The following is a 25,432-nucleotide window of genomic DNA, read 5'->3' as shown; positions in this document are numbered from 1 at the left end:
TCCTGTATGAGGGGTACCCTGCACAGCCCCCTCTATCAGACAAGCCGGGGGTATCTGTGTCCTGTATGAGGGGTACCCTGCACAGCCCTCTCTATCAGAGAAGCCGGGGGTATCTGTGTCCTGTATGAGGGGTACCCTGCACAGCCCCCTCTATCAGACAAGCTGGGGGTATCTGTGTCCTGTATGAGGGGTACACATCACCCTGCACAGCCCCCTCTATCAGACAAGCTGGGGGTATCTGTGTCCTGTATGAGGGGTACTCTGCACAGCCCCCTCTATCAGACAAGCCGGGGGTATATGTGTCCTGTATGAGGGGTACACATCACCCTGCACAGCCCCCTCTATCAGACAAGCTGGGGGTATCTGTGTCCTGTATGAGGGGTACCCTGCACAGCCCCCTCTATCAGACAAGCCGGGGGTATCTGTGTCCTGTATGAGGGGTACCCTGCACAGCCCCCTCTATCAGACAAGCCGGGGGTATCTGTGTCCTGTATGAGGGGTACCCTGCACAGCCCCCTCTATCAGACAAGCCGGGGGTATCTGTGTCCTGTATGAGGGGTACCCTGCACAGCCCTCTCTATCAGAGAAGCCGGGGGTATCTGTGTCCTGTATGAGGGGTACCCTGCACAGCCCCCTCTATCAGACAAGCCGGGGGTATCTGTGTCCTGTATGAGGGGTACACATCACCCTGCACAGCCCCCTCTATCAGACAAGCCGGGGGTATCTGTGTCCTGTATGAGGGGTGCCCTGCACAGCTCCCTCTATCAGACAAGCTGGGGGTATCTGTGTCCTGTATGAGGGGTACACATCACCCTGCACAGCCCCCTCTATCAGACAAGCTGGGGGTATCTGTGTCCTGTATGAGGGGTACCCTGCACAGCCCCCTCTATCAGACAAGCCGGGGGTATCTGTGTCCTGTATGAGGGGTACCCTGCACAGCCCCCTCTATCAGACAAGCCGGGGGTATCTGTGTCCTGTATGAGTGGTACCCTGCACAGCCCCCCGCTATCAGACAAGCCGGGGTATCTGTGTCCTGTATGAGGGGTACCCTGCACAGCCCCCTCTATCAGACAGAAAAGCTTCAAACAACAATAACCGCGCTCCAACTAAGTATAAGATCCTGGAGAAATTACTCCTGCAGATGCCACCAATTAGCAAGCTCCAATACTCATAGGGAAGATGAAAACTGGAAAACAAGATAAACAGGAGCGCTCTATGGTGCATTAACGTTTTATTGCTGTTAAAAAAGGAATAAAATTGCACTTACAAGATGTAAATGCTTTAAAAGCATATCGCCCAACATCCGGGCTGTGAGGTATCCCTTCATCCCTCTCCTTCCTCCAATTCCCAATTGCTGTGGCCAGTAGCAGGGATGTAGAGCTGGATATCAGACCTGGGGATAGGGTGGGATCGTCAGGACCTCTGGTTCAGTGCCTGTAGCATCATTACGCGTTTCGGCGTACCTACGCCTTCATCAGATCAGATCTTGGTGCACCGTTTTCGTTCCATACTGATAGAACGAAAACGGCACATGCGTCAAATTAAAAAAATAAATAAATATTACTGAGCATGTGCAAACAGTCTAATGCAGCTAGCTATGAGTATAACGCACAGCATGCTGCACTTTCATTTAACGTGCAGCGTTATACTCCAACGCAACGTGTGCACTGTGAACAGCCCATTGATTTTTCATTGCTGTGAGTTGTTCTGCGTTGCGGGCTGCTGTAACGTGGAAGTCTAACGTCCCTCTGTGAAAGCAGCCTTACTTAGCTTTCCTGTATGACAAGAAGACACAGCCAGCCAGCACTGGGGGAAGGGGGGAAACAAAGGTGAATGAGGGAGGGCTGGTGCCCACCAAGAGTGCGTCTGAGCGTTTTTCAAAACGACAGTGATTTGAAAAGCGATTGGCTAATGTTACCCTATGAGGGCCCTTTTCCACTAGCAATCGCTAGTGTTAGCTCTAAACGCTAGCGACTGCGATTCAGCAAAATACTTTTTTTTCCCAGCGATTGCGTTTGTGGTTTTGCTATACACTGCAGGGCATAGCAAAATTGCGACAATAATCGCTCCGCCGCGCGGTCGTATTTTTGTTAAAATCGAATTGCGGTAGTGGAAATAACCTACCGCGATTCCTATGTTATTTAGCAAACCCTAGTGGTTTTAAAATGGCTAGCGGTTTGCGATTCAGCAAACGCAATCGCTCTAGTGGAAAAGACCAGACAGATGTTTGCCCACAGACCCTCCAGGCAAGCTCTGCATCATGCTGTGTGTATTTACTAGCTTGTCTGCCCTCTAATTGCACCTTTATCAGCTAGCCAAGTGTTTAACATTGCCTTACAACAACAAACCTGAATACACCAGACCTGCCCTAAATCACTGAATGAAAGGCGGCCTGGCTGGGGGGAGATTGCCCCCCTTCCCCCCTGGCCAGTCCGCCCCTGTAGTAGCTGTATACAGTGCTTCCCTGTGCTAATTACTCTGCAGTCGCCCTGGGAGAGGGAGGGAGAGGTCAAGCGCCCTCTCTCCATCTGTGCTCAGGGCTGCCGCAGGGCTGCACGGCCCCTAGAAATGGGCCTGTTTGTGTGTATATCTTTTCTCACCAATCACTTACCATTTGTCTTCAACATACTACACCATATCAGGCTCTCGGTCTTCCCTATTTTTATGTGGGGAGAACAGGTGTATGGTGTGATGATAGATAGATAGACAGACAAACAGTACAGTAGGGACACACCAGGGATGAGGAGAGGACATTGTGGACTAAGTGGGGAGAACAGGTGTATGGCGTGATGATAGATAGATAGATAGATAGATAGATAGATAGATAGATAGATAGATAATGGATGGATAGAGAGTACAGTAGGGACACACCAGGGATGAGGAGAGGACATTGTGGACTAAGTGGGGAGAACAGGTGTATGGCATGTAGATAGATAGATAGATAGATAGATAGATAGATAGATAGATAGATAGATAGAGAGTACAGTAGGGACACACCAGGGATGAGGAGAGGACATCATATACTATGTGGGGAGAACAGGTTTATGGCGTGATGATAGATAGATAGATAGATAGATAGATAGATAGATAGATAATGGATGGATAGAGAGTACAGTAGGGACACACCAGGGATGAGGAGAGGACATCATATACTATGTGGGGAGAACAGGTGTATGGCGTGATGATAGATAGATAGATAGATAGATAGATAAATAGATAGATAGAGAGTACAGTAGGGACACACCAGGGATGAGGAGAGGACATCATATACTATGTGGGGAGAACAGGTGTATGGCGTGATGATAGATAGATAGATAGATAGATAGATAGATAGATAGATACATAGATAGATAGATAGATAGATAATGGATGGATAGAGAGTACAGTAGGGACACACCAGGGATGAGGAGAGGACATCATATACTATGTGGGGAGAACAGGTTTATGGCGTGATGATAGATAGATAGATAGATAGATAGATAGATAGATAATGGATGGATAGAGAGTACAGTAGGGACACACCAGGGATGAGGAGAGGACATCATATATATGTGGGGAGAACAGGTGTATGGCGTGATGAAGGCTTTCATAGATAAATTTAGTAACACACTCTGGAACATCCGCCCAGCGGAGCGCTGTGTGCCAGCCAGCACTGGTTTCTCTGGTTTTTACTGGTTGCTGCAGTGTTTATCCTGCTTTCATCTGCACTGGGTCATCCAGTTCTACCAGTCCAGGGTGAGCAGCAGGGGGTGGATAGCAGATGCTGGTACCTGGAGGAGAGGACAATGCAGGTCAGAGGAGAGTGAGACGCCTGCAGGGGGTGAGAGAGGAGGGCAATGGCTGCTGCAGGGGGTAGTGTTGAGACAAAATTTGCATAATTTCGTGTTTCCGCAATTACGGACGCAAATTTTGCCACTACGTAGCAAATTTGTACTTCCATAATTGCCATACAAACAATAATTCGGAATTCTGTAAGCAAAATTAACGTCATGTAATTTTGCTTTCCGGCGCAAATTCATGTTTAACACAAAATTTCATAATTTTGTGTTTTTTATAGAAAGTGATTTTAATTACGAAAATGGATGTAATTTTGTCTTTAAAGCTCAAAAATTAAAGGAAATTGGTACTTGCCTGGGGCTTTCTGCAGCCCACCGTAGGTCGGGAGGTCCCCCGGCATGGTCCTGGCTCCTCTCGCAGTCCCTCTGCCGCATACAGCACGGGCTCCCACTTCCTGAACGCTCTTTGTGATGACGTCGGCCACTGCGAGTCATCACGCCGGCCGGCGAGACAGTACTGCGCAGGGGCGATTTAACCGCACATGCGCAGTACTGTCATGCCGACCGGCATAATGACAAGCAGCGGCCGACATCCTCACAAAGAGCGTCCCGGTTCAGGAAGTGGGAGCCTGACACCTGGCCCTGGTGTTGGCGGTGCTGTATGCGGCGGAGGGACTGGGAGAGGAGCCAGGACCATGCCGGGGGACCTCCCGACCTACGGTGGGCTGCAGAAAGCCCCAGGCAAGTACCAATTTCCTTTATTTTTTAAGGTCAGGGTCACTTTAATAATTGTGCAAATTTAAGTAATTACTAAACTCACGAAAGTCAGTCATTGATTGCAGTTACTAATAACGCAAAGGCCCTTGCACGTGCTGTTGCTGTAAATGTATCAGGAGGCTCTACCTGCAGCCACTTCTAAGACAGGTGCTCTTTGCCAAGGTGGTCTTAGTGGTCATGCATGCCGAGACACTTGGTTTTGGGCCTTGCAATATCTGATAATGCAAAGGTCCTTGCACGTGTTGTCACTTTAAATGTATCAGGAGGAGGCTCTAGACTGGAACTCAGTTTCAAGAATGACCGAATTTCCTTGTTAAACATGAAATTCTGCATAGTTTCCGCTATGAAAATGATCATAGTAACGAAGTTTCTCCAAAAACCCAAAATGTTGCATGTTTTTGCAAAATTACAAATTTTCTATTACGTCCATAATCGTAAGTTAGCGTATTTAGGCAATTACGCTCATCACTAGCAGGGGGTGAGAAGGGACCCAATGACAGCCTGGCTGCTGCAGGGGGTGAGAGAGGGGAGTAGCTGGCTGCTGCAGGGGGTGAGAGGACACAATGACTGCCTGGCTGTTGCAGGGGGTGAGAGGTGAGTGGCTGGTTGCTGCAGGGGGTGAGAGGGGAGTGGCTGGCTGCTGCAGGGGGTGAGAGGGGAGTGTCTGGCTACTGCAGGGGGTGAGAGGACACAATGACTGCCTGGCTTCTGCAGGGGGTGAGAGGGGAGTGGCTGGCTGCTGCAGGGGGTGAGAGGGGACACAACGACTGCCTGGCTGCTGCAGGGGGTGAGAGGACACAATGACTGCCTGGCTGCTGCAGGGGGTGAGAGGGGAGTGGCTGGCTGCTGCAGGGGGTGAGAGGGGAGTGGCTGGCTGCTGCAGGGGGTGAGAGGGGAGTGTCTGGCTACTGCAGGGGGTGAGAGGACACAATGACTGCCTGGCTGCTGCAGAGGGTGAGAGGGGAGTGGCTGGCTGCTGCAGGGGGTGAGAGGGGACACAACGACTGCCTGGCTGCTGCAGGGGGTGAGAGGGGACACAGTGACTGCCTGGCTGCTGCAGGGGGTGAGAGGGGAGTGCCTGGCTGCTGCAGGGGGTGAGAGGGGACACAATGACTGCCTGGCTGCTGCAGGGGGTGAGAGGGGACACAATGACTGCCTGGCTGCTGCAGGGGGTGAGAGAGGACACAATGACTGCTTGGCTGCTACAGGGGGTGAATGGGGAGTGTCTGGCTGCTGCAGGGGGGGAGAGTTGAGTGCCTGGCTGCTGCAGGGGGTGAGAGGGGATACAATGACTGCCTGGCTGCTGCAGTGGGTGAGAGGGGACACAATGACTGCCTGGCTGCTGCAAGGGGTGAGAGGGGACACAATGACTGCCTGGCTGCTGCAGGGGGTGAGAGGGGACACAATGACTGTCTGGCTGCTGCAGGGGGTGAGAGAGGGGAGTAGCTGGCTGCTGCAGGGGGTGAGAGGACACAATGACTGCCTGGCTGTTGCAGGGGATGAGAGGGGTCACAGTGACTGCCTGGCTGCTGCAGGGAGTTAGAGGGGAGTGCCTGGCTGCTGCAGGGGAAGACAGGGGAGTTCCTGGCTGCTGCAAGGGGTGAGAGGGGACACAATGACTGCCTGGCTGCTGCAGTGGGTGAGAGGGGACACAATGACTGCCTGGCTGCTGCAGGGAGTTAGAGGGGAGTGCCTGGCTGCTGCAGGGGGTGAGAGGGGAGTGCCTGGCTGCTGCAGGGGGTGAGAGGGGAGTAGCTGGCTGCTGCAGGGGGTGAGAGGGGACACAATGACTGCCCGGATGCTGCAGGGGGTTAGAGAGGAGTGTCTGGCTACTGCAGGTGGTGAAAGGAGACACAGTGACTGCTTGGCTGCTGCAGGGGATGAAAAGGACACAATTACTGCCCGACTGCTGCAACGGGTGAGGGGGGGGGGGGGGTAGTAGATGGCTGCTGCAAGGGGTGAGAGGGGAGTAGCTGGCTGCTGCAGGGGGTGAGGGGGGAGTGCCTGGCTGCTGCAGGGGCTGAGAGGAGCACAATGACTGCCTGGCTGCTGCAGGGGGTGAGAGGGGACACCGCGACTGCCTGGCTGCTGCAGGGGTGAGAGGGGAGTGGCTGGCTGCTGCAGGGGGTGAGAGGTAGTGTTGGGCGAACATCTAGATGTTCGGGTTCGGGCCGAACAGGCCGAACATGGCCGCGATGTTCGGGTGTTCGACCCAAACTCCGAACATAATGGAAGTCAATGGGGACCCGAACTTTTGTGCTTTGTAAAGCCTCCTTACATGCTACATACCCCAAATTTACAGGGTATGTGCACCTTGGGAGTGGGTACAAGAGGGAAAAAAAAAAAAAAAAAAAGTCTGAATCTCACGAAATGTCTCATGCAGGTAGAAGACATATTGTTAGACTTGGATTCCAAAGATGGGGTCCCTACATCTCTGCAAACCAGAGTTACAGGGGTCCAAAATTGGTAAAATCCCCCATAGGCTTTCATTGGGCCTCCTATTTACCGTTCCAAAATCTCACACCATTTCAAAGGGCAATGGCTCAGCAGTGACAAAACTCACCAGTCATGATCCCCCTAAGGGTCCCTACAATGCTAGAAAATTTGGTACTGCTGAGCCATTGCCCTTTGAAAAGATGTGAGATTTTGGAAAGTGAAATAGGGAGCCAATGAAATCCTATGGGGGATTTTACCAATTTTGGACCCCTGTAACTCTGGTTTGCAGAGATGTAGGGACCCCATCTTTGGAATCCAAGTCTAACAATATGTCTTCTACCTGCATGAGACATTTCGTGAGATTCAGACTTTGCTAACGGCCATTGCTGCGATTTATGTACGTCACCATCACTACCATTGAAATAGCCCCAATAAACAGGTTTTTGTGACCCTAGGCTATGACCTCTTCGGCCTAGGGGCCCGAAACTCACCAGTCATGTTCCCCCTAAGGGTCCCTACAATGCTAGAAAATTTGGTACTGCTGAGCCATTGCCCTTTGAAAAGATGTGAGATTTTGGAAAGTGAAATAGGGAGCCAATGAAATCCTATGGGGGATTTTACCAATTTTGGACCCCTGTAACTCTGGTTTGCAGAGATGTAGGGACCCCATCTTTGGAATCCAAGTCTAACAATATGTCTTCTACCTGCATGAGACATTTCGTGAGATTCAGACTTTGCTAACGGCCATTGCTGCGATTTATGTACGTCACCATCACTACCATTGAAATAGCCCCAATAAACAGGTTTTTGTGACCCTAGGCTATGACCTCTTCGGCCTAGGGGCCCGAAACTCACCAGTCATGTTCCCCCTAAGGGTCCCTACAATGCTAGAGAATTTGGTACTGCTGAGCCATTGCCCTTTGAAAAGATGTGAGATTTTGGAAAGTGAAATAGGGAGGCAATGAAATCCTATGGGGGATTTTACCAATTTTGGACCCCTGTAACTCTGGTTTGCAGAGATGTAGGGACCCCATCTTTGGAATCCAAGTCTAACAATATGTCTTCTACCTGCATGAGACATTTCGTGAAATTCAGACGTTGCTAACGGCCATGGCTGAGATTTATGTACGTCACCATCACTACCATTGAAATAGCCCCAATAAACAGGTTTTTGTGACCCTAGGCTATGACCTCTTTGGCCTAGGGGCCCGAAACTCACCAGTCATGTTCCCCCTAAGGGTCCCTACAATGCTAGAAAATTTGTCACTGCTGAGCCATTGCCCTTTGAAAAGATGTGAGATTTTGGAACTGTAAATAGGAGGCCCAATGAAAGCCTATGGGGGATTTTACCAAATTTGGAGCCCTGTAACTCTGGTTTGCAGAGATGTAGGGACCCCATCTTTGGAGCCCAAGTCTAACAATATGTCTTCTACCTGCATGAGACATTTCGTGAGATTCAGACGTTGCTAACGGCCATTGCTGCGATTTATGTACGTCAGACTCACCACCATTGAAATAGCCCCAATAAACAGGTTTTTGTGACCCTAGGCTATGACCTCTTCGGCCTAGGACTGCATTGAACGCGACCCACGCATTGTGCGCATTCTGGACAACACCAATTACTGGGTTTATACCCTTCTGGATCCACGGTACAAACACAATGTTCCAAAACTGCTTGAAGAAAGAGCCAGACAGGTCAAAATGGAAGAATACCAGCAGGCCCTTGTGGAGACTTTAGAGAGGAGATTGACATCCTCCCCCTTCTCTAGCCAGTTGTACGCCGACAGACTGACTTCCGCAAACCCAGGACGACCAGGAGGGCAGCAAACAACACAAGCCGCAGCTAGTGCCCAAAAGGGAATGGTATCGGCAGTGTCCTTGGAGTGGGAAAATTTTCTGACACCCATGCAGCAGCACACAGAACAGCAAGCGTGCAGATCCACCTCCAACACCGATCGCCTGGAGAAGATGGTCAAGGACTACATGTCAGATGGCGTAGCTGTGTTGAACAATCCATCTGCACCCTTCAACTATTGGGTATCGAAGCTAGACACCTGGCACAAACTGGCAATGTACGCAATAGAGGTGCTGGCTTGCCCGGCAGCCAGCGTTATGTCGGAACGCTGTTTCAGTGCTGCCGGAGGCATCGTCACAGATCGGCGGCGTATCCGCCTCTCCACAGAAAATGCAGACCGTCTGACTCAAATTAAAATGAATCAATCCTGGATTGGAAACGACTACGCAACACTCCCGGACCCCAACCAAGTAACATGAACAATGAACATCTGTGATGGGTTAGCGTTTCCGGTCCCTGTTTATTGAACCTCTCATCTGTATTACATTTATGACTGCATGGCGACAAAATGCAAATTGCTATCCGCACGCTTCTTGTCCTCATGCAAGGCCTGGGTTGTTGTGTCTCAAAGCGTGGCCTTCTCCTCCTGCGCCACCCTCCTCTTGTTCCATCACGTGTGCTGCTGCTGGGTTAGCGTTACCGGTCCCTTTTCCTGGAACCTCGTATATGTATTACATTTATGACTGCATGCCGACAAAAAGCATGTTACCTGTGCAAAGAAAACAGACATTTCCCGCATTTAAAAGACAGTTTTCCCTTTGAAACTTTAAAATCGATTTTCTCAAAAACTATAAGCTCTTTTTGCTAAATTTTTTTTCCCTCTTGTACCCACTCCCAAGGTGCACATACCCTGTAAATTTGGGGTATGTAGCATGTAAGGAGGCTTTACAAAGCACAAAAGTTCGGGTCCCCATTGACTTCCATTATGTTCGGAGTTCGGGTCGAACACCCGAACATCGCGGCCATGTTCGGCCTGTTCGGCCCGAACCCGAACATCTAGATGTTCGCCCAACACTACCTCTCACCCCCTGCAGCAGCCAGCCACTCCCCTCTCACCCCTGCAGCAGCCATGTATGTAGCATGTAAGGAGGCTTTACAAAGCACGAAAGTTCGGGTCCCCATTGACTTCCATTATGTTCGGAGTTCGGCCATGTTCGACCCGAACCCGAACATCTAGATGTTCGCCCAACACTACACGTGACCCATTCGGCCAATCACAGCGCTAGCCGAACGTTCGGGTAACGTTCGGCCATGCGCTCTTAGTTCGGCCATATGGCCGAACAGTTTGGCCGAACACCATCAGGTGTTCGGCCGAATCCGAACATCACCCGAACAGGGTGATGTTCTGCAGAACCCGAACAGTGGTGAACACTGTTCGCCCAACACTAGTGAGAGGTAGAGATGGGCCGAATGGTTCGCCCGGCGAACGGTTCCAGGCGAACTTTGGTGGTTCGCGTTAGCAGAGAACTGGGAACTTTTTTTCAAAGTTTGGTTCGCCCATAGACTTTAATGGCCGCCGACTTTAACGGTTAATGGCAAAGTCCCCTTACATAGTAGAAACGCCAAAATTGTTGGAAATGTTAAGTGGAATAATGGGAACAAGAGGAAAAAAATGTTTTTAAAAAGACCTTACACTTTTTGAGAAAATCAATTTTAAAGTTTCAAAGTAAAATGAGCCGATTCATTAAAAAAAAACCGATTCATTAAAAAGAACCGGATGATTCAAGAACCGTTAGTATAGCAGAGAATGCGTCCTGAGCAGGACGTGAAGCTGCCGGCTCCGCTGCTGTCTCTCCCCACCTGCCTGCACCTGTCACCCTCACCTAGCCTGGCACCCGGTGCACCCATGGGTGCCAGGCTAGGTGAGGGTGACAGGTGAGGAGGTGGGGAGAGACAGCAGGAGCCGGCAGCTATGCGTCCAAAAGGAGGCATTCTCTGCTATGTTGGGGACGTCGGAGATCTTCAATCAACTTAATTGAAGATCGCAACATAAGAGGATACAGTTCGTTGGATTGTTTACAGTGGATATTGGATTGGGAAAACTTTTTTTAAAGGTACAGGTAAGTATTTATGGTTAATTTAGAATAATAAAATACTTTTCTCGTGGTTGTGTTTTTATTTCATTTAACCCTTTGTGGAAATGGGTAAAGGGTACTTTGTACCCCTATACTCATTTCTCCTGGGAGGAGGGTGGGCATCTGGGGGTCCCCTTCTTAAAGGGGACTCCCAGATGCCACAATGAACCCCCCCCCCAGGCAGTCGTCACCCCCCACCTCCTCCTGGGGCACCGGAGGTGGGGAAGAGCCCCTTGTCCATGGATTGGATAAGGGCTCTGGGGGGGGAGGGGAAGGCTTGGCTGCCCCTCCCCCCCGGAGCCCCCCCATACCATGGACCATGCGGGCTGGTATAGCTCAGGGTGCGAAGCCCCAGTCGGCCGGGGCTCCGCATTCTGGCTATCCCAGCCTGCATGGGAGACAAGGGGTTACAGAGGCTCGGGAGGGGGGACCCACGTCGTTTTTTTTTATTTCCCACACTCAGAACATTAAAAAAAAGAAGTTGATAGCAAATTTAAAAAAACAACAATGTGGGGTCCCCCCTCCCGAGCCTCTGTAACCCCTTATCCCCCATGCAGGCTGGGATAGCCGGAATGCGGAGCCCCGGCCGACTGGGGCTTCGCACCCTGAGCTATACCAGCCCGCATGGTCCATGGTATGGGGGGCTCCAGGGGGGGGGGAGGGGCAGCCAAGCCTTACCCTCCCCCCGGAGCCCTTGTCCAATCCATGGACAAGGGGCTCTTCCCCACCTCCGGTGCCCCAGGAGGAGGAGGGGGCGATGACTCCCTGGGGGGGGGGGGGGGGTTCATGGTGGCATCTGGGTGTCCCCTTTAAGAAGGGGACCCGAGATGCCCACCCCCTCCCAGGAGAAATGAGTATAGGGGTACAAAGTACCCCTTACCCATTTCCACAAAGGATTAAATGAAATGAAAACACAACCACAAAAAAAGTCCTTTAATTTTCTTAATTAACCAGAAATACTTACCTGTACCTTTAAAAAACATTTCCCACACCAATATCCTCGGTAAATGATCCAACGAACTGTATCCTCTTATGTTGCGATCGTCTATTAAGTTGATTGAAGATCTCCGAAGCCCCCCCCCCCACCCACATAGCAGAGAATGCGTCCTTTCGGACGCATAGCTGCTAGCTCCCGCTGTCTCTCCCCACCTGCCTGCCTGCACCTGTCAACCCCCACCTAGGCTGGCATCCAGCGCACCCATGGGTGCACTGAGTGCCAGCCTAGGTGGGGGTTGACAGGTGCAGGCAGGTGGGGAGAGACAGCAGCGGGAGCCAGCATCTTCACGTCCTTCCGAGGACGCATTCTCTGCTATACTAACGGCTCATGAATGAGCCGGATCTTTTTAATGAATCGGCTCTTTATTTATGAATCGACTCTTTTTTTTTACTTTAAAATCGATTTTCTCTAAAACTATAAGGTCTTTTTGAAAAAAAAAAACTTCCTCTTATTCCCACTGTTCTTCTTAACATTTTCTGCAAGTTTGGTGTTTCTAGCTTTTAAAGCGGCTTTGCTATTAACTGCTAAAGTCGGCGGGCGCTTAATTTTCCCACGGTCAGAAGGAGTTACTTTAAAATTGATTTTCTCAAAAACTATAAGGTATTTTTTTTTAAAAAAATGTCCCCTCTTGTAGTCACTGAAAGATCTCAGGTGTTAGACACCTTGAAACATCTTTTCCATCACTTTTCTGGCCAGCATAAATGTTTCTAGTTTTCAAAGTTCGCCTCCCCATTGAAGTCTATTGCGGTTCGCGGAAGTTCATGCGAACCGAACCTTCCGCGGCAGTTCGCGAACAGGGTTCGCGAACCTAAAATCGGAGGTTCATCCCATCTCTAGTGAGAGGGGACACAATGACTGCCTGGATGCTGCAGGGGCTGAGAGGGGAGTGGCTGGCTGCTGCAGGGGGTGAGAGGGGAGTGCCTGGCTGCTGCAGGGGGTGAGAGGGGAGTGGCTGGCTGCTGCAGGGGGTGAGAGGGGAGTGGCTGGATGCTGTAGGGGGTGAGAGGGGACACAATGACTGCCTGGTTGCTGCAGGGGGTGAGAGGGGACACGATGACTGCCTGGTTGCTGCAGGGGGTGAGAGGGGAAACAATGACTGCCTGGTTGCTGCAGAGGGTGAGAGGGGACACAATGACTGCCTGGCTGCTGCAGGGGGTGAGAGGGGAGTGGCTGGATGCTGCAGGGAGTGAGAGAGGAGTGGCTGGATGCTGCAGGGAGTGAGAGGGGACACAATGACTGCCTGGTTGCTGCAGGGAGTGAGAGGGGACACAATGGGCTCGATTCACAAAGCGGTGCTAACCCAGTTATCACGCCTAAAAGACTTTAGGCGTGATAACCTTTGCACCACTGAGTTATCACCGATTTGTGCTGCTCTTTGCGCAAAGCTACCGCGCGTACGCGTGTACGCGCGTAAGCGCGCGCGCAAAGTCCCATAGGGCTTAATGGGAGCTTTGCGCGCGGAAAATTCGCGCGAGTTTCTTCTTATCACGCCTAAACTGAGTTTAGGCGTGATAAAGGGCTTTTCACAGGCGTGCAAACACTTTGCACCGCTTTGTGAATCAAGCCCAATGACTGCCTGGTTGCTGCAGGGGGTGAGAGGGGACACAGTGACTGCCTGGCTGCTGCAGGGGGTGAGAGGAGAGTGCCTGGCTGCTGCAGTGGGTGAGAGGGGAGTGGCTGGCTGCTGTAAGGGGTGAGAGGGGAGTGGCTGGCTGCTGCAGGGGGTGAGAGGGGAGTGGCTGGATGCTGCAGGGAGTGCCTCTCACTGACACAATGACTGCCTGGTTGCTGCAGGGGGTGATAGGGGACACAATGACTGCCTGGTTGCTGCAGAGGGTGAGAGGGGACACAATGACTGCCTTGCTGCTGCAGGGGGTGAGAGGGGAGTGGCTGGCTGTTGCAGGGGACATAAGCCTGTGATATGTGTTCTCCTGACAACAATCTGTCTCCCAGTAATAAGGACACTGGCCATGTAGATTAGAGGGGGGAGGAGGAGATTACCCAGAAAAGCAGATTATTCCAGATTAATGGCTTTGCTTATTTTACAACTAAATATTTTCTCATTTCTGATTTCAGATACGAGGCTTCAATGACTATAATCACCTTAATGTACCACAGACTTTTATCCAAACGCAATACACAGGAGACCACGCTTTTATCCAATACAGATTGAGATTAGAGATGTCCCGAACGGTTCGCCGGCGAACGGTTCCAGGCGAACTTTGGGTGGTTCGCGTTCGCCTGCGCCAGACGAACTTTCCCGGAAGTTCGATTCGCCCCATAATGCTCTATGAGGGTCAACTTTGACCCTCTGCATCACAGTCAGCAGGCACATCGTAGCCAATCAGGCTACACTCAGCCATGGAGCCCCACCCCCCCCCCCTTATATAAGGCAGGCTCCGGCGGCCATTGCACTCACTCGTGTGCCTGCTGCTAGTCAGAATAGGGCGAGCTGCTGCAGACTTGTTCTCCTAGGGACAGATTAGTCAGGCTCTTGGCTTGTTAACTTGCTCCTGGCTGAATCTTATTGCTTAAATAGCACCCCTCATTCAACAGCTCTTTTCAGAGCTAATCCTGTTGTGATTTTTTTTCTGTGTGTCAAACTGACACTTGTGTTGTTGCATAGACAGCATTGCTAATTCATACAGTGTGTGCCACTGCCAGCAGCCAGCAGCCCAGCACATTCAGTGACTACCTGTGTGTGTGACAGGGAGCTGCACATTGTACTACCCAGTACTGCATATACCTACTAGTGCCTGTTGTGCTTAGCTAACCCACCTCATCACTGCATATACCTACCTTTGTGTTGAGTGAACCCACCTCACTGCATATAACTACCTTTTGTGTAATGAGGTGAACTCGCCTCACTGCAAATAACTACCTTTGTGTTGAGTGAACTCACCTCAGTGCATATAACTACCATTTGTGTTCAGTGAACACACCTCAGTGCATATAACTACATTTTGTGTTCAGTGAACCCACCTCATTGCATATAACTACCTTTGTGTTGAGTGAACTCACCTCTCTGCATATACCTAGCTGTTGTGTTGAGTGAACTCACCTCACTGCATATAAATAGCTGTTGTGTTGAGTGAACTCACCTCTCTGCATATAACTACCTTTGTGTTGAGTGAACTCACCTCACTGCATCTAACTAGCTGTTGTGTTGAGTGAACTCACCTCAGTGCATATAACTACCTTTGTGTTCAGTGAACTTACCTCACTGCATATAACTACCTTTGTGTTGAGTGAACTCACCTCAGTGCATATAACTACCTTTTGTGTTCAGTGAACCCACCTCACTGCATATAACTCGCTGTTGTGTTGAGTGAACTCACCTCTCTGCATATAACTACCTTTGTGTTCAATGAACTTACCTCACTGCATATAACTACCTTTGTGTTGAGTGAACTCACCTCACTGCATATAACTAGCTGTTGTGTTCAGTGAACTCACCTCAGTGCATATAACTACCTTTTGTGTTCAGTGAACCCACCTCACTGCATATAACTCGCTGTTGTGTTGAGTGAACTCACCTCTCTGCATATAACTACCTTTGTGTTCAGTGAACTTACCTCACTGCATATAACTACCTTTGTGTTGAGTGAACTCACCTCACTGCATATAACTACCTTTTGTGTTCAGTAAACTCACCTCACTGCATATAACTACCTTTTGTGTTCAGTGAACCCACTTCACTGCATATAACTAGCTGTTGTGTTGAGTGAACTCACCTCACTGCATATAACTACCTTTGTGTTCAGTGAACTCACCTCAGTGCATATAACTACCTTTTGTGTTCAGTGAACTCACCTCACTGCATATAACTAGCTGTTGTGTATCTCAGACATCCTCCATCGCCTCCGCCAGACAACCTGCGACCTGGACCCTGGACCAACTAAACATATGCTGAAATGCCCTGACCTGCTTGGTCCAGCGTTTCACAAAATAGTAAATTGCTCTATGCAAGCAGGGAGGTTTCCTACCTCTCTAAAAGAAGGAATCATCAAGCCCCTTCTTAAAAAAACCTTCCATGGATCCAGATGCTATGAGCAGCTACAGACCTGTCTCCAACCTCCCCTTCTTAGGTAAAGTTATTGAAAAGGCTGTCTATCTGCAACTTGAAACCAGGCTGTCAGTAAACAACATCCTGGACCCTCTACAATCTGGCTTTAAGAAACACCACAGCTGTGAAACAGCCCTCATCCAAGTCTGCAACGATCTGCTCATGGCAAGGGACAGAGGGGAATGCTCCATCCTAATCCTGTTGGATCTCTCAGCAGCTTTTGATACAGTTGACCACGAAATCCTGCTTAACAGACTGCAGGAGTACTGTGGTTCAGATCACTCCTGACTGACAGAACACAGAGAGTATCCCTAGGTCTTATAATGTCCAAACCTGCACCCCTACAATTCGGAGTGCCACAAGGATCAATCCTATCCCCTCTGCTGTTTGCAATCTACATGTTGCCACTCGGTACATTTATCCAACTTCATGGCCTGACGTACCACTGCTACGCCGATATCACACAGATATACCTGTCCTTCAAACCTGGTGGAACAGACCATACTCCAAAAATAAACTCTTGCTCAGCTGAGCTACAGGCATGGATGAATGATAACTGGTTGAAACTGAATGCTGACAAAACTGAGGTCCTGTTTGTCCAAAGCCAGCACTCGCCATCAAAACAGCTGTATCCTAAAGCAACACCAATCAGGATTGGGAATTCAGGCATAAACAGCTCCAACCTTGTGCGCAGCCTTGGCGTACTAATCGATGGGGAATTGAGTTTCAGAAACCAAATTTCATCTGTAGTTAAATCTTCCTTCTTTCATCTGAAGAACATTGCAAAGATTATACATCTGATTCCCCCAGAGGATCTTCCAACCCTAGTCCACGCCTTCATCACATCACGGCTGGACTACTGCAATGCCCTTTATGCTGGCCTCCCCAAAAAGGACCTGCGTCGCCTGCAATTAGTGCAGAATGCTGCTGCCAGATTGCTAACAAACCAGCCTCGCCACTGTCACATTACACCGATCCTTCGCTCACTGCACTGGCTACCAGTAGAATGGAGAATACTCTTCAAGATTGGGCTGCTGGCATTCAAATCCCTGCACACTCTGGGCCCTGGATACATGAAGGACTTGCTGAAGCTGCACCACACCTCTCACAACCTCAGATCAGCAAGTTCTATAAACTTGGTCACTCCCAGAGTGCACCTCAAAAAATCTGGAGACAGAGCCTTCTGCCATGCTGCCCCTACTCTCTGGAACTCCCTACCACACCCATTAAAGACAGCACCATCCCTGGAGCTATTCAAATCCAGACTGAAAAGCAACCTGTTTAGCCTGGCATTTCCAGACTTATAAAATTCTTCCTCTGTACCACGATGGTCGGAGCCATGCTTATGTGTGTAACGATCTGCTCAGCTGCCTGTGCAAGCAGGCAGCCTTTTGACCATTATTCAGGTCTGCATGCTGCAGGACTCTGGAAAGAAGAGCTTCTGTCAGTTTTGCAGCTTGTGCTTGCTGAGGAATTTGCATACGTTGTCATGCAAATTGCCTGGCCACATTCATTGGAGGCGTGTACTATAAGTACTATGTGTGTCCCACAATGCTTCGCTGCTCATAGAGGTTTGTTCCTGCTGGACTCACCTGGAGTGTCAGCCACCGCTATCTTAGTATAGTTAATTCTTGGGGAGTGCTCCTTGCATTCCTAGTTAGTGCAGTCAGTTTGTGTATAATTTGTACTGCCTATTCTGTCCTGTCTTGTCTGTTGCGATTGTGCTGTCACCAGCGGCGGTTGATAGCGAATCGCTCTGTCTTGTTTGGATCGCACTAGCCTCTAGCGGTAGCGGCTGTGGATCCTTCTGATCTGAGTTCCTGGAGTGTAAGCTGGAGCAGCGGTTGCTACCAGCTACCTCATCTGATCTGTCTTGTTTAGATCACACTAGCCGCTAGCGTTAGCGGCTGTGGATCTTTCTGATCGGTGTTCCTGCTTGGATCACACTTGCTCTGGCGGAAGAGAGGTGGATCCTTTCTGCCTAGTTCCTGTTTCTCGTTTGTCTGTCTTGTCTGATACGGGCGCTTGCTGTAGGCTCGGTGAGGTAACCGTTAAGCAAGCGTTCACGTTCTTTGTTTCGTGTTTGTCTGTTGATGGTTAGTTAGGCGTGCTTGTCTCTATTGTGCTTGTCACGTGGAGACCGCGCATAACCGCGTGCACTGTTGCGAATGAGTGCAGTGTTCGCGGTTAGCTAGCGTTTATTATTTTCCGTATCTTCTCATTGTATGATTTGCTGTGCCTTTGCTATCCTTGTATTCTGTTCTGATCTGCCTTGTGTCACTTCTGGCAATCGCCGTTCTTGCGGTTGCGTTTCTGTTTCGCATCTGCTGTTGTGTGTGCGCGGTCGCGGGGTGGCGACTAGATTGGCGCACACACATACAACCTGTTCCTTTGCTCGTTCTCATTCGCAATCGCTTCTCTTGCGATTGCGTTCTGCACTTCGTACAATTCCTGTCTGGCATTTGTGGAGGTACAGAGGATTGGTTCCTCTGCACTCCCCAGCGCCCTCTGCCGACAGGAATTTCCCTCTACTGGTGCTTGCACCAAAAGCTGGGTTCTAGTATCTTGACACGCTTGTGGAGGACCTCCGCAGTGTCAGCGCACATCTTTGTGCGCTGAACACGGAGATATCCCACAATCGTTACAATGTGCTTTGAGTCCCACGGGAGAAAAGCGCTTTACAAATGTTATTTGTTGTTGTTGTTGTGTTAAGTGAACCCACCTCACTGCAAACAACTACCTTTTGTGTTCAGTGAACCCACCTCACTGCATATATAACTACCTTTTAGGTTCAGTGAACTCACCTCTCTGCATATAACTACCTTTTGTGTTGAGTGAACTCACCTCAGTGCATAGAACTCACCTCAGTGCATAGAACTACCTTTGTGTTCAGTGAACTCACCTCACTGCATATAACTACCTTTTGTGTTCAGTGAACCCACCTCACTGCATATAACTAGCTGTTGTGTTGAGTGAACTCACCTAACTGCATATAACTACCTTTGTGTTCAGTGAACTCACCTCAGTGCACATAACTACCTTTTGTGTTCAGTGAACTCACCTCACTGCATATAACTACCTTTGTGTTGAGTGAACTCACCTCACTGCATATAACTAGCTGTTGTGTTGAGTGAACTCACCTCACTGCATATACCTAGCATCCCCCCGAGATGGACAAAATGGACAAACCAGGTAGAGGAAGAGGTAGAGGCAGACCAGAGGAAGGCCACCTGGCACTGGCAGGTCTGTGCGAGGTGGTGTTGCTGTGATTTCGTGCGGACGTGGCACAAAGTACAGTGCTCAGAAGAAGGCACGTGCCATCACTTCCCAAAATTGTGAGGACGTGCTTGAGTATTTAACACAGAACACCTCATCTCCCGCAGCCACCAGCGCTACAACAAGCACCACATCCGCTGCATTTGACACTTCGCAGGAGTTATTTGGTGTGGAAATCACTGATTCACTGCCAATACTTCTACAACAAGATGAAGGCGCTAAGCAAGTTACACCACCTCATACGTCTGAGTTTAGGTGGCGATAGTATGGACGTAACGTGTGAGGAGGAGGATGATGAAGCACCTGATGTTGGTGCAGTTGTGGAGGTGTCTGAGGAAAGTGAAGCTGGGCAGGAGGATTATGATGACGATTATACGGATGCCACGTATGTTCCCAATAGAGGAGATGCCCAGGGGGACAGTTCAGAGGGGGAGCCAGAGAGGAGTAGGAGGAGAAGAGTCCATGAAAGAAGCAGAGGGAGCTCGTCCTCAGAAACAGCTGGGGGCAGTGTCCGGCGCCATGTATCGCCAGCTATGGACAGGCAGCCAACATGCCCTTCAAGGTCAGCTGCTGATGCCACCGTAGTGCCATCACCCCAGGGGGGCTCAGCGGTTTGGAAATTTTTTAACGTGTGTACCTCAGATCGGAGCAAAGCCATCTGTTCTCTCTGCCTCCAAAAATTGAGCCGTGGAAAGGCCAACACTCACGTAGGGACAAGTGCCTTACGAAGGCACCTGGAGAAAAGGCACAAACAGCTATGGCAAGAACATCTGAGGTAAAGCAGCACCCAAAAGACAAGCCACCCTCCTTCTCCTCTTCCTCCTTCAGGTGCAGCATCTTCAGCCGCTTTCTCCCTTGCACCTTCACAGCCACCCTCCTCCACACCGCCTCTGCCCTTGAGCGGTTCCTGCTCCTCTGCCCACAGCAGTAGCCAGGTGTCCATGAAGGAAGTCTTTGAGCGGAAGAAGCCCATTTCTGCCAGTCACCCTCTTGCCCGGCGTCTGACAGCTGGTGTGGCAGAACTATTAGCTCAACAGCTATTACCATACAAGCTGGTGGAGTCAGAGGCTTTCCGTAGATTTGTGGCCATTGGGACACCGCAGTGGAAGATACCAGGCCGCAATTATTTTTCACAAAAGGCAATATCCAAACTGTACCGTGCAGTTGAGAGGCAAGTGGTGTCATCTCTTGCGAAGAGCGTTGGGTCAAGGGTCCACCTGACCATGGATGCCTGGTCTGCCAAGCACGGGCAGTGCCGCCACATTACGTACACAGCCCATTGGGTCAACCTGGTGACCGATGGCAAGCAGGGAGTAGGTGGCTGCGCAGCGGACCAACTTGTGACACCTCCACGGCTTGCAGGCAGGCCTCCTGCCACCTCCTCTCCACCTCCTCCTGCTACATCCTCTTCGCTGTCATCCTTCTCCTCCTTCTTGGCTGATTGTCAGTTGAACTCTAGCGGTGCTGCCATCTCCTCTTCCTCTCCAGCTACACCGCCCCATCTCCCCAGGGCCTATGCTGCATGCCAGGTATGACTGTGTCACGCCATCTTAGACATGTCTTGCCTTAAAGCAGAGAGTCACACTGGACCTGTTCTCCTGGTTGCTCTTAACAAAGAGGTGGAGCAATGGCTGACCCCGCACCAGCTGGAGATCGGCAACGTGGTGTGTGACAACGGCAGCAATCTCCTTTCCGCTTTGAATTGGGGAAAGCTGACACATGTACCCTGCATGGCACATGTGCTGAATCTGGTCGTGCAAAGATTTGTGTCCAAGTACCCAGGCTTAGGGGACGTCCTGAAGCAGGCCAGGAAGTTGTGTGGGCATTTCAGGCGGTCTTACACGGCCATGGCACACTTTGCGGACATTCGGCGGAGAAACAACTTGCCGGTGAGATGCCTCATTTGCGATAGCCCGACTCGCTGGAATTCCACCCTGCTCATGTTCTCTCGCCTGCTAGACCAGGAGAAAGCCGTAACCCAGTACCTGTATAATTACAGTAGAAGGACACAATCTGGGAGGATGGGGATGTTGTGGCCCAACAACTGGACACTGACATGAAATGCATGCAGGACCATGCAGCCGTTTGAGGAGGTGACCAACCTGGTGAGTCGCGCTGAAGGCACCATCAGCGACTTGATCCCCTACGCTTACTTCCTGGAGCGTGCTGTGCGTCGAGTGGAGGATGAAGCTGTGGAAGAGCGTGAACAGGTACAGTTACAGCAGGAGGAGTCGTGGGAGCGATTTTCATCCGAACCAGATGTTTCCTCGACACCTGCGGCAGCACAGAGGGGGGAGGAGGAGGAAGAGGAGGAGTCGTGTGGGGAAGGAGAGGAGTCAGACTCGGATGAGGATGAGGAAGGTGTTTTTGTGGAGGAGGAAGAGGCGGCGGCAGAAGAACAACCGCAGCAGCCGTCACAGGGGGCTTCTGATGCTCCACATTCCCTTGGTATTGTTCGTGGCTGGTGGGAGGAAGAGGACTTGCGTGACGTCACTCAGGAAGAGCAAGAGGAGATGGAGAGTACGTCTGGATCTAACTTTGTGCAGATGGCCTCTTTCATGTTGTCCAGCCTGTTGAGGGACCCCCGTATCAAAAAACTCAAGGGGAATGACCTGTACTGGGTGGCCACGCTACTAGACCCTCGGTACAGGCACAAAGTGGCGGACCTGTTACCAACTCAACAGAAGGCGGAAAGGATGCAGCACTTGCAGAACAAGCTGGCAATGATGCTGTTCAATGCTTTTAAGGGTGATGTGACAGTACAACGCAATAAAGGTACCACTGGCAGTAATCCTCCTCTTCCCAAGTCCACGCAGGCAAGGACAGGATGCTCCAGCGATCTTAGAGTGATGTCGGACATGCAGACATTCTTTAGTCCAATGCCTCGCCGTAGCCCTTCCGGATCTACCCTCCACCAACGCCTGGACCACAGCCGTCTCCATACCTCCCAACATTTAAAAATTAGAAATCGGGCCACAGGCCACACCCCTAACCACACCCCCAACACACCCCCTAACCACACCCCCAAGTCACGCCTACCATAACGGTTTTTGAAGATTTTTTTTTATATTGATGCCCTTATATTTTTTAATAAATATTTCCTTTATATACCCTGCCCGTGGGTGGGGCTAACTGTAATGTAGTTATACCAGCTAATGTAGTTACATAAAAAAAATATGAAGTAAATGCACATAATGACAGACAGTGTTTCGCAAGTAAATGCACATAATGAGAGACAGCTTTTCACCAGTAAATGCACATAAGAGACAGCTTTTCACCACTAAATGCACATAATAAGAGACAGCTTTTCACCACTAAATGCACATAATAAGAGACAGATTTTCACCAGTAAATGCACATAAGAGACAGCTTTTAACCAGTAAATGCACATAATGACAAACAGTCAGTTGTCCCCAGTATATGTAGCCAGGGATATATGTGCCCAGTATATGTAGCCAGAGGTATACGTCCCCAGTATATGTAGCCAGGAATATATTTGCCCAGTATATGTAGCCAGAGGTATATGTCCCCAGTATATGTAGTCAGGGGTATATGTGCCCAGTAAACGTAGCCAGGGATATATGTGCCCAGTATACGTAGCCAGGGGTATATGTCCCAGTATATGTAGCCAGGGATATATGTGCCCAGTATATGTAGCCAGAGGTATATGTCCCCAGTATATGTAGCCAGGAATATATTTGCCCAGTATATGTAGCCAGAGGTATATGTCCCCAGTATATGTAGTCAGGGGTATATGTGCCCAGTATACGTAGCCAGGGGTATATGTGCCCAGTGTACGTAGCCAGGGGTATATGTGCCCAGTATACGTAGCCAGGGGTATATGTGCCCAGTATATGTAGCCAGGGGTATATGTGCCCAGTATATGTAGCCAGGGGTGTATGTGCCCAGTATATGTAGCCAGGGGTATATGTGCCCAGTATATGTAGCCAGAGGTATATGTGCCCAGTATATGTAGCCAGGAGTATATGTGCCCAGTATATGTAGCCAGGGGTATATGTGCCCAGTATATGTAGGCAGGGTGTATATGTGCCCAGTATATGTAGCCAGGGGTATATGTCCCATTATATGTAGCCAGGGGTATATGTGCCCAGTATATGTAGCCAGGGATATATGTCCCAGTATATGTAGCCAGGGGTATATGTCCCAGTATATGTAGGCAGGGGTGTATGTCCCAGTATATGTAGCCAGGGTGTATATGTCCCAGTATATGTAGCCAGGGGGTATATGTGCCCAGTATATGTAGCCAGGGGGTATATGTGCCCAGTATATGTAGCCAGGGGGTATATGTGCCCAGTATATGTAGCCAGGGGGTATATGTGCCCAGTATATGTAGCCAGGGGTATATGTGCCCAGTATATGTAGCCAGGGGGTATATGTGCCCAGTATATGTAGCCAGGGGTATATGTGCCCAGTATATGTAGCCAGGGTGTATATGTCCCAGTATATGTAGCCAGGGTTATATGTGCCCAGTATATGTAGGCAGGTGTATATGTAGCCAGTATATGTAGGCAGGGTGTATATGTCCCAGTATATGTAGGCAGGTGTATATGTGGCCAGTATATGTAGGCAGGTGTATATGTCCCCAGAATAGGTAGCCAGGTATCCCCTCCCCCAGGAGGGGAGCACCGCAGAGAAGAGGGAGAGCTGTGGGCAGCAGTGGAGAAGGGGGCCATCTCCCCCCCCTTCCCTCACCTTAAGGTGCTCTCCCTCCCTCGCTGTCCCCTCCGGAACGAAGTGCGGTGGCTGGCAGAGGGGCGGAACTTACCTTCTGTGTCTCCTCCGTCTGGTCTCATCGCCGGCGCGGGATGATTTGCCACTACTCTGGTCTGATCCAGACCAGAGCAGCGGCTGTGGCACCAGAACTTCCGGCCGGAGCTTGGAGCGACACGGAAGGTAAGTCCCACCCGCTGCCAAACGCCGCCACACACAGTATCGGAGGAGAGAGCAAGGGAGGGAGAGCACCCTAAGGTGAGAGAAGGGGGGAGATGGCCCCCTTCTCCGCCACTGCCCACTGCACTCTCCCTCCCCTGCGCTGCTCTCCTCCTGCTACGGGCAGCTGTCAATACTGACAGCCACCAGGGACTTGGGGAGCTCTTACCGGGATAGCCCCCCAAATTCGGGAAAATCCCAACGAAAACAGGACGGTTGGGGACTCTCAGCCACCAGGCAGCTATAAATTTTTTCCTAGGGCGGCAGGAGGATGGAAGAGCGCTGTTGCACTGAGTAGTGAGAGAAGAAATGCCTCTCAGCTCACTCAGGGGTCAGATTACAACAGCATCTAAAAGCAGCGCCTGACTCCACTCATAGCTGATTAATTCAGTTCAGCTCAATGATTCAAAGAACCACAGTAATGAATGAGTCAGTGAGAGAAGGCACTGGTCCAAGCTCACTCAGTCAGGGATCCATCGGAGTACAGCATCAGCTCCTGAGTCCTGACTGTTGTGTCCCACATACATGGACTTGTGTTATGATGTTCATCAGCTAAGTTTGCCTGTAGCTAGTTTGTTCCTCTCCATTCCCTGTAGTTTGTTCCACCCATGTAGCCACTCCTCCCATAGTCAGTATCTCTGCAGACAAGTATCTGTAAGCATGTGCTGCATCTTTCTCTCTGTACCTGGTAAAGCTATTTCGTTTTGACCTATGGAATTTGTCACTGTAAGATCTACACTTAGAGTTGAGCTGAAATTTTCGTAATTTCGCATTACTAAAATTACGCATGCGAAATTTGCGATTACGATGCGAAATTACAGTAGCGTAATTGCCATTAAAATCGTAATTGAAAATACCGTAAGCGTAATTTTCAACGCGTAATTTTGCGTTTCGTTCATGCCGTAATTTCGCATTAAACGCTACCGTAATTTCGCGTTAAACCGTAACGCTCCGTATAATATAAAAAAGCCGCCGACTTTAAGGGTTAATAGCAAAGCCCCCTTAAATGCTAAGAGCCTCAAATTTGGAGAATATATTAAGGAGATCAGGAGGAATAAGAGGAAAACATTTTTTTTCAAAAAGACCTTATAGTTTTTGAGAAAATCGATGTTAAAGTTTCAAAGGAAAAATGTAAACATTTAAAAACCCGCCGACTTTAACGGTTAATAGCAAAGCCTGCTTAAAGTTTAGGAACACCAAATTCCCAGGGTATATTAAGGGGAT

The sequence above is a fragment of the Hyperolius riggenbachi genome, chromosome 3 (assembly GCF_040937935.1).
Source record: "Hyperolius riggenbachi isolate aHypRig1 chromosome 3, aHypRig1.pri, whole genome shotgun sequence".
Lineage (NCBI taxonomy): Eukaryota > Metazoa > Chordata > Amphibia > Anura > Hyperoliidae > Hyperolius > Hyperolius riggenbachi.
Note: the sequence above shows the minus strand (reverse complement) of the source record.